Genomic DNA, 9,177 nt, shown 5'->3' with positions numbered 1-9,177 from the left:
GACCTCAAAGTTTCTACGAGCAAGGAATTAACAAGCTTCCAAACCGCTGGAAAAAATGTGTAGAGCGTGAAGGAGACTATGTAGAAAAATAATCAATAGTAATTTTGTATTGTTTTATAAATAAATAAATAAATATTAAAAAAGAATTCCGGTTAATATTTGATTCACCCTCGTAATAAAATGAATTGTGTTTTAATACATTATAGTGGGAGAATTAAATATTCGATACTTTGAAATGTGAGAGAATTTAACATTGAATATTTTGAAGGCGGAAGCATGTACTTTTAGAATTATGAAAGAAACGATCTAAAGTTTATAACTTTGCACTTGGAAGAATTTACCTCTAAGCAAGGCGTAGAATTAAATGATTTGAAAAAGCAATTAAATTTGAATGTGAACATCATAAACTCTTAAAGGAACGTCCATATTTAGATGTTTGAGGATTGGAAGCACTTAAGTTAAAAGGAACTAAATGTAAATTATTTATAGGTAGAAACTTGAAAATGAAATTCTTGCAGCGCGCATGTAGAAGCTTTCAAATTTCAATAAATTAAAGGTGAAAGCATTTAGAGTTAAATAGTTTGAATATGGAACCATTCAAAGATCAGAATTTAGAAGAAGTATTTAAACTTGAATAATTTGAATGTCAGAGCATTTAATTATTTCTACTTTGACGAAGCAGTGAAACTTGAACATTTTTCTGGGAAATAATTTGTTTAGGAATTATTATCAAACATAATTTAAATATAATTGCATCATAAGTAATCATTATTACTTTATTTAGTTATATTTTGTCAAGATCTGAAAAGAAATACGTTTATTTCTTATAGACTGTAACTGAAATGTTGCTGTATCATTTATTAGAACCTCAATTTCTTTCAGATGATATATTCCTGAGAGAATAATATAGTATAGTTTATAGCAGATTGGTAGTTCTCTGGTAGATGGCATTCTTGCATGCGTTTTCATCAAGTTCAGACGAGCTGGTTCAATAAATCGAGAATATCACTATAGGGTTCGAGGCTGCCCTCTTCAACATGATAATCCGCATCTTAATTTTTATTTCTATAAAAAAAAACTTTTGAGTTTCATATCTGACAGAAAAGACTCACGACAAAGGAAATATAATATAAATGAAGGAATCAATTTGAAATTTTAAAAAAGCGTGAATACGATATAGTATTTAAAGCGATAAACTAGTCTATTACAATTCAAGTTTTGCTCCAAAACGACTTCTGTATCATACTGCAACATTAAAAAATATCCTTCAAAACTACATGAATAACACACCTTCTGAAATATTGAATAAAATATAGGACATTTGAATATTAGATAGATATTTTTGTGTGCGCGATAATAACTTTTGTGATAAAAATATAATTTTGAAATAAAAGTGTTTTTTTTTTATTCTAGAAGTGATGTCTATCTAAAGGAGTTGGACATTTAAACATTAAGTAATGGTAAGGTAAAAGTTAAGTAGGCTAAGATGCGTTTTCGTTCTCTTGCTCTCTCTCTCTCGCTTGCACTTTCGCTTTCATTCGATCGCTCACACGTTTGCTAATAAGTCCTACATTGCGCTATCGCAGGAAATAGAATTAAGAAACTAAATATAAAACTTTGTGTAAATAGTTTTAAATAATTGTGTATATATATATATATATATATATATAGAAAGAATAAGATTGTAAAAAAATATAGATATAAACGGAAAAATTGTAAGGAATGGAAGTCATGTAAACCCTTAGGGGACACATCATGAATAAAGAAGACTCTTGGATGTCGTACTTGAGTATCCACATCTCGCAAAAGTTGGTAAGGGTTTTAGTTGTTTTCCAACTGCATGACTCCAAGGAAGGGACGAAAAAAAACCTAGTAGCCTAAGGGTGCCGAAAGCACTTTGAAACGACTTTACACTACAGCTACTACGGTGATTGCATCTTCCCATTCTTTTGAGTCCAAGATACAGGCTTTAGTGTATAAACATTCACTAGCGAAGACGAAAGTAGTCTACACAGGTAGATATTACGAATGTTTAATTTAGTAATTTTGCGGTTAAATTCTGTAATGTTTTTTGTGGAATAATACAATTTCTTCTGAAAGGAATAGCGGCAAAATGTAAACCAGTACTTTAAAGGTAAAGAATTGAATAGTGATTACTTTGACACGAAAAGTAATCAAAATTTGTGGACCGTAAAATGAAATGCTCTCGATTTTGCCAATCTAAAGCAACCAATCTCAAAAAAGAGAACGAATAGCAAAAACCCTCAATGTACGTAACTGTGAGATTCGTAAAGACGGAAGTCGTACTCGTAACCTATTTACGCGCCATGAAAAATATTCGTGAACCGCAAACTACCTAGTTTCTGCAACTGCTTCTCACACCTCAAGTTCATTTTGTGCGAAGAAATAACCTGGTCAGGTCTATCATTGGGGCGCGATTCGCTTACTCCTATTTTTCTCTTTTTTCCTATTAGATAAATTTATTGAACCGAACGTTGAAGGGTCTCAGGCATTTCATGGATATATTGGCTCATTGTATTCTTCATGCAAGACGAACAAACTGCCTTTTGAAGTTCTCTCGAAGCCTTTTAATATCTTCGCCTGAAAATCATTGTCCATTCATTCACTTATAGTTTCCTCTATTTACGAAGTTTTATTAAAAAGTATCTTTCTAGATAAAGAAACTTTTCGGATTACCTGATTTTTCTAACAATTAGATTTTGGGAATAAACATCTCAATTTCAAAGCCTTGAAGCTAATACCAGCGGCCCTAATTTTAGGTATCTGAATTTTCAAGCAAATGTGTTTGAAATTCCATACAATTTTATATTAAACGCAACTGATTTATTTGAAAATTCAAGCGCATGTATATTATGCATGTTCAAAGACATTTGTTCGAATATATCATACATTTATATATAAATTCCAACTAATTTACTTGGAAATTAAAACACTTTGTGTGTACTTAAAAATTACTAAAGAGACGAGAGATTTATTCGTTTAACTGAAGGGAAACCAGCGTAACTGTAGTTTGCTTCAAACGCTTTTTATTGTTTATCTACAGTTACATAGTTAATACATTGAAATATTTTGGTTCCTATCTGACAAGACTTTACCCTAAATAAATTAGTGTATTCATGCTGTGTTTGTGGTAGTGTTTGGTTTGACAATTAATAATTTCCATGTTGTAGGAAAATATGTAAAAATCTATTTAAATGCATAAGCTTAACTTATATTACTCCTTAACCTAAATTAACCTAAGCTACGTATATTTTGTATTTCAGCTAGTATTGTTGCGAGAAATGAGTTATCTAAAATAGGCATATGTTAATTTTCGTAGCAAATGTTGCGGTAATTTGTATTTAATTCTAAAGGGAGAATCCTCATAACATAGCTTGGATTTATTCTTTAGGATGGACAGTGTAGAAAGTGGATTTTTATAGAATGCTTTCGATAACTGATATAATTCCTGGTTTATTGTGGAAATTCTGAGCTTTGAGTGCAGCTCTACAATTTTAGTATACACTTGGCATCAATAGCCATTCTAAAACATTTATTTTGTATTTTTCGCAAGTTCTTTATGTGAGTTTTAAATCTGTTTCCCTAAATAGGAGAAAAAAAGGGGGTTGAGGGGGCCCCAACCATCGCCCCCTCTCGTGAGATCCAATGCTCGGGAGCGGGCGGCTGGCGCGGTAAAGCCGCGCAAGTCGCGCACTCGCCAATAATGACCTCCCCGAAGAATGATCGGACTGGAAGAAGTTGCTGTGCGTTACCCGTTTGGGTAACGCATTTGAGACACAAATGGTTTGAAATTTTCAATCAAATATGTATTAATTTAATTTCAAAGACAGAAGTGTTGAAATTGCAAACACTTTTGTGAATAAAAGTGACTGAAATTTCAAAACATTTCTAACAGTGTAGTACAGCACTTGCATGAATAGAAGATGGAGGCATTTGATCTTGAATATTGATATAAAAAGCGAGTTTTATTAGTTTAAGTGAAATTATTAATGGACTTGTCATATAAATTGAATGAACCTTTATTAAATAATTCACCAAATTTACGCTTTTTAGGAAGGTAAATTGCTCGAATGATTGCTCGACAGCCACAAATGGAAGTAAATTTCATCGAGATAATAATGAAGTTTATTTTCCCAGTATGCCCAGGAACTCCAATAACTTCCTGCAGCGGAATTTGTACATGCATGTATAATAGAGCATACTTTTGTCTAAAATTTAATTCGAAAATTCCAGATCGTTAATGTTCGGACGATATAGAACAATAAGAGTGAATTAATAGAGGCAAATTGCGGCAAATTAACATTTTTTAATTCCCCTGAATCTTGCATTCTGATTTGTTAAAACGAATTAAGGTGCTTGTGGTGAATTTCAATTGTGCAAACTAAATGCAGCCCCACTGGGCTACTGGACTATTTGTTAAAGAGTTACAACGATTCGTGTAAAATGTGCACCTTGGTTTTCCTACTACGAATTAACCTTTAGTGACCACACATAGGTCTTCGGCACGCTTTAGGAGGTTTATCATGGCACTGGGACTATTAGTTTATTTTTAGCAGTGTTTTAAAAATTGAGCTGGACTCTTTGGACCCAAGTTTTTTCCGTACGTCCGAAGGTGATTTTTGGAGTCAATTTTCATTTTAGTGTATATTGACTTCAGTTAAAATAATAAGGTCTAGAAAGTATATTTGTCAATGTCAACATTTTTTTAAAAGACATATAGCGTACTATTTGCAGTGCAACAAAATGTCGAAAAACAAAGACTGGATGTGCCTCTTGTCGCCGTGCTGTTTGATCGAGCACATCGTCTCCATGTGTAATGATTTTGTCTTAAGTTCATGCCTGCTATGTTTAATTTCAAGAATTCATCAATATTTTTAAAAATTATTTTTAATGGCAAGTAATACAATAGAGTACTTTGACAAAAACGCATGATTTAATTTTTCCCTTTTTGCCCTCATTCATTCCTCAAAATAAATATAGTTTTTGAATAATATGGTACATTGAGCTACTAATTCTATTTTTTCCAAAGTCGTATATCTGGAGAAGACGTAACTAAATTTTTAGCCCTTCATATAGAAAATTAAAAAAGTTATGAACGTTTGAATGAAAATAGTGTCTTTTTCTACTTTTTGGATTTCAACATTTTTTAAAGTATATTTAAATGTAATTTTTGGCAATATGACCTACATGATCTTTTAAAATTACTTCTTGAGAAGTTCTAAAAACATTTTCAAGTAAAAATATTCAATAGTTTTTTTTAATAGCGCTTTTTCATCTGGGTCCTTTGGACCCGAGTGTCGTCAGCATGCTACTCCACAGAAGTGTAGTCAGTAAGGGTTAAAGGAAATAATTTAATAGTTGATGAAATTGGATATTACGAATCGGTGCGAATTAAGGGTGGATTTCACTCTACCGAATTTAGAAGAATTGATCAGTCTCACTTAAAATCTCGCGAATTAAAATGAATGAGCTGACAAGGCCACATCCAAGGGAGGATGATGCGGATTTGACTACACCCCTCACGAAATTCTTGAAACATTTACATAATGTAAATATATTCTCCTGTTTGCCGCTACATATCCCCCCACATTTTTTTCTTATGTATATCCCCTTCCAAAATTTGGTCTTACTACCCCCCCCCCCCCAATATTTCTGGCTGCGGCCTTGTTGGCTGTTACTTAAATTAATTCATGCTCACGAATGTAAATAAATTAGGTTCCCTAACAAAATTTCCCTGAATTCGGGCCTAAAGCTGATTTGAAGATTACATGACTTCATTCCGAATTTATACGAATTCACACGCTGCTCTATAATTTTTATTTGTCGCAAAATAAGGTTCATAGATGTTTCTAGAATATTTTTCTGTAGTCGCCCCAATTAGTTTATTTTTACTGGATACATAATACACATTTAGTAGAAAAAAATGTAAATAATTTTTATTTCAAATCGTTTTTGTTTTAATTCATTTGCAACTTGTATAATTCAATATAATTTTTTAAACAGTTATTTTGTACAATTTCAAATTATAGTTCGAGAATGTTGTCTTTTAAACTAGACCTAATTGCTTATGGTGAAGCAGAACTTTCATGTCTCTTCGCTTGTTAAATTTATGCATTTTTCAAAAAATTATAACTTTGATAGATACAGCATGGCATAGGTAGTGGGATATTTCTTGCAGAAAATACTATCTTGACGTAAAGTAGGTAGAAGTTTCCCATGAGACACCACCGAATGTTTTATTTAGATGCCGTGTAAATTGCGTTTTGCCTTTCCTCGTTGGGATAAGATAAAAAATGTTTTACGACCTAAAAAATTGTACGTCCGAGGTAATAAACATTGTGATTTCTTATTCATCCCCACGAAAATCTCTTGAGCTTCAGTTACATACATCATTACTGCATTCATTTTTCTCATCAACATACAATATTTTTCACTTATATGAAATTATTTTTAATAAATATTTAATTTCGTATTCATATTGTATTATATTTTTGTAACAATATATTATTGTAATCTTGTAAATGAGACATTTTAATGAATTTTATTCATTTAGGCTTCAGATTCGGACAAAGTACACATTTACATTTATTCTTAGCCTCATGAGTATTGAGCAATCGCTGTATTTTTTATATTATAAGAACACTGAAAATAGTCTCACACCATGTACACATCGATATTTATTTATAAATTATTCAATTTGGAAATGGTTTCACTAAAAAACGCTTCCAATTTATAATTATTCATTATTATAAGTTACCAATTAGAGATTTTTTCATTCATATATATATATATATATAATTTATACAAAAAATTTTTTTGTTGCTAATTAACATTAATTTAAAAGATCAATCCCTAGTTAAAATTTAGACCTGACATTGAATTTGAATCTTCTTATTAGAACCTGCTTTCAAACTATTTACACCTACAGGCCCTACTTTAAACTTTTAAAACCTAGATAATGAAACATTAGAACCTTCTTTGACTTCATTTCAATCTGCAGGCCCTATTTTAAATCTTTAGAGGCAGCGGTCTTCTAATTCAAGAACCTACAGGTGACGCTGTAATAACTTTGAATCCTCAGAGCCTACATTTGTCTTCCTGGTCTAACTCAAGATACCACTTTCACGCCCTTTAACCTCTCCTCTAAAGATCCTACTTTGAACCCTTTTGACCTACACTCTTTGAACGTAAGACACTACTTTCAAGCTTTATAAATTTTATAATAATAAACTAACAAATATTCTTTGCTTACGTTAAATTAATTCATTAGACCTCACAATGGCTGTAATTATACTCAATGAATAAAATATTTATTTCAATGTTCAACCTAATTTTCATAAATTATTCATGTATAAATAAACATATCTTTGCAATGTTCAATCATAGTAAAATATCTTCTGTTAACTGAAAATATAGAAAATTTGTTTGAAAATAATTTTTATCACGGAAATTTAAAGTTTATTTGTAATAATTAGGTTGAATCTTAAACTAAATATTTTTATTTTTTGTGTAATTGCATTTAATATGATTTCCAATGAGTATTTTCAATCTTTTGCTTGATAAACTGATCAAAAAAATAATATTGTGACAATCCCCACTATAAACATTGTATTAATTTAAATAATAAATTACACAGAATTAAATTTAATTATCTAACCTCAAGTTCTTCTCATGCGTATAACAATGAATATTTCTAAAAAAATCAAAAGCATTCGTATTGAACTCTTCAACAATAGTTTGAAATATTTAACAGCAAAGAGAATATAAAAATTCTCCGCGCTCGATAATATACTTGTCTCGCGCTTCGTGCTCAATAATGTATTAATCTCGCATTTCGCGCTCGATGATTTACTTACGTCACGCTACGCGCCCTGTCGTTACATTTACTTCATAATTTTAAACAGGCCTTTTAAGATTAAAGGCCAAAGCATCAAAAACTTTAATTTGGTGATAGTAAATTTCCTTTTTTTAAAACTTCTTCGGCTTTAACGAACAGGTTCTCATCACGTATCTCATGCCTCGCAGTCGATTTTGCCCAAAATAGGAATTTTTCTACATTATGTTCAACTCTATTATATCAAATGTATATTATATTTATTTCTGTTCCTCGGCTTGGGTATGCTTACTGATATATTGCTACTTTCCCTCAACCTTCCTAGTTCAGTGATATCTGAAATTGTATTGGAAATAGATTTGTATGCTTGTTTCCGCATCACCCTGCAGGTAAAGCATAATAAGGCGCGTTCTTTAGTGGTATCTCCAGTATGCCTAATATACGTGCCAGTACTATACAATACTATAATATACAATACTGTACAATGTCAAAGTAATTCAAATAAGAATTTTGTCCATATAAATCTTTACTTTTACTTTAGTTACTAGTTTTTAAGAATTGTTAAAATCTTACTTTTTAATTTTTAATTGTTAATTATACTTTTACTTTTTGAGTCCGCCATAATAACGAGATACTAGTTCAACAAAGGTCAATCTCGATAGTTCTTTGGACTGATACATTTTAATTAAAAAAAAAAATGAATGCTTGCGTTTCAATTCACAGTTCTGAAATTTATTAGGCAAATCTGTTGCATCTCCTTCAAATCTTTAGGAAGACTTGGAATTAATTAACGCCTAGCTCTACAAGCAGCTAATTTAATACAATTTACATCATATACTTTTACATCATCAAGAAAAAAGCGGCGGAGTGAAGGGCGGGGAAACGATGGGCTGGACATTGGTGGCCTTACTGACTTAGTCCGTGCAGTGGAAGGGAACGTTCGCTCCCCTCAGCCGGTAGCTGCCTGTAAAGGTCGGGAGGGAAAAGTCAATCTCCCCCTTAAATATACTTTTATGACATGACCAGGAGAGGTATCGGTCATTATTTTTTTGTCATTTTGCTGAGCTATTCGTCTGATTACTGCGAGTTCTGCTAATCGAGACTTGTGGTAGTTACTGCCTCGACAACTTAGGAACTTAAAGTTCTGGTGCTGATATACACGTCTGCACTAAGAGAGTACACAGGATGTCAGTTCGATGAGTATACGATCATGAAGTAGTAACCTGAATTTAAGTTTCGTACAACTAAGTACTTGCAAATTTTCCTTCGTAACTAACAATGTAACGTCAGGTACTAAAGGATGAGCAATCCTCTTGCGACCT

Source organism: Belonocnema kinseyi, chromosome 8, assembly GCF_010883055.1.
Source record: "Belonocnema kinseyi isolate 2016_QV_RU_SX_M_011 chromosome 8, B_treatae_v1, whole genome shotgun sequence".
NCBI classification, from domain to species: domain Eukaryota; kingdom Metazoa; phylum Arthropoda; class Insecta; order Hymenoptera; family Cynipidae; genus Belonocnema; species Belonocnema kinseyi.
Note: the sequence above shows the minus strand (reverse complement) of the source record.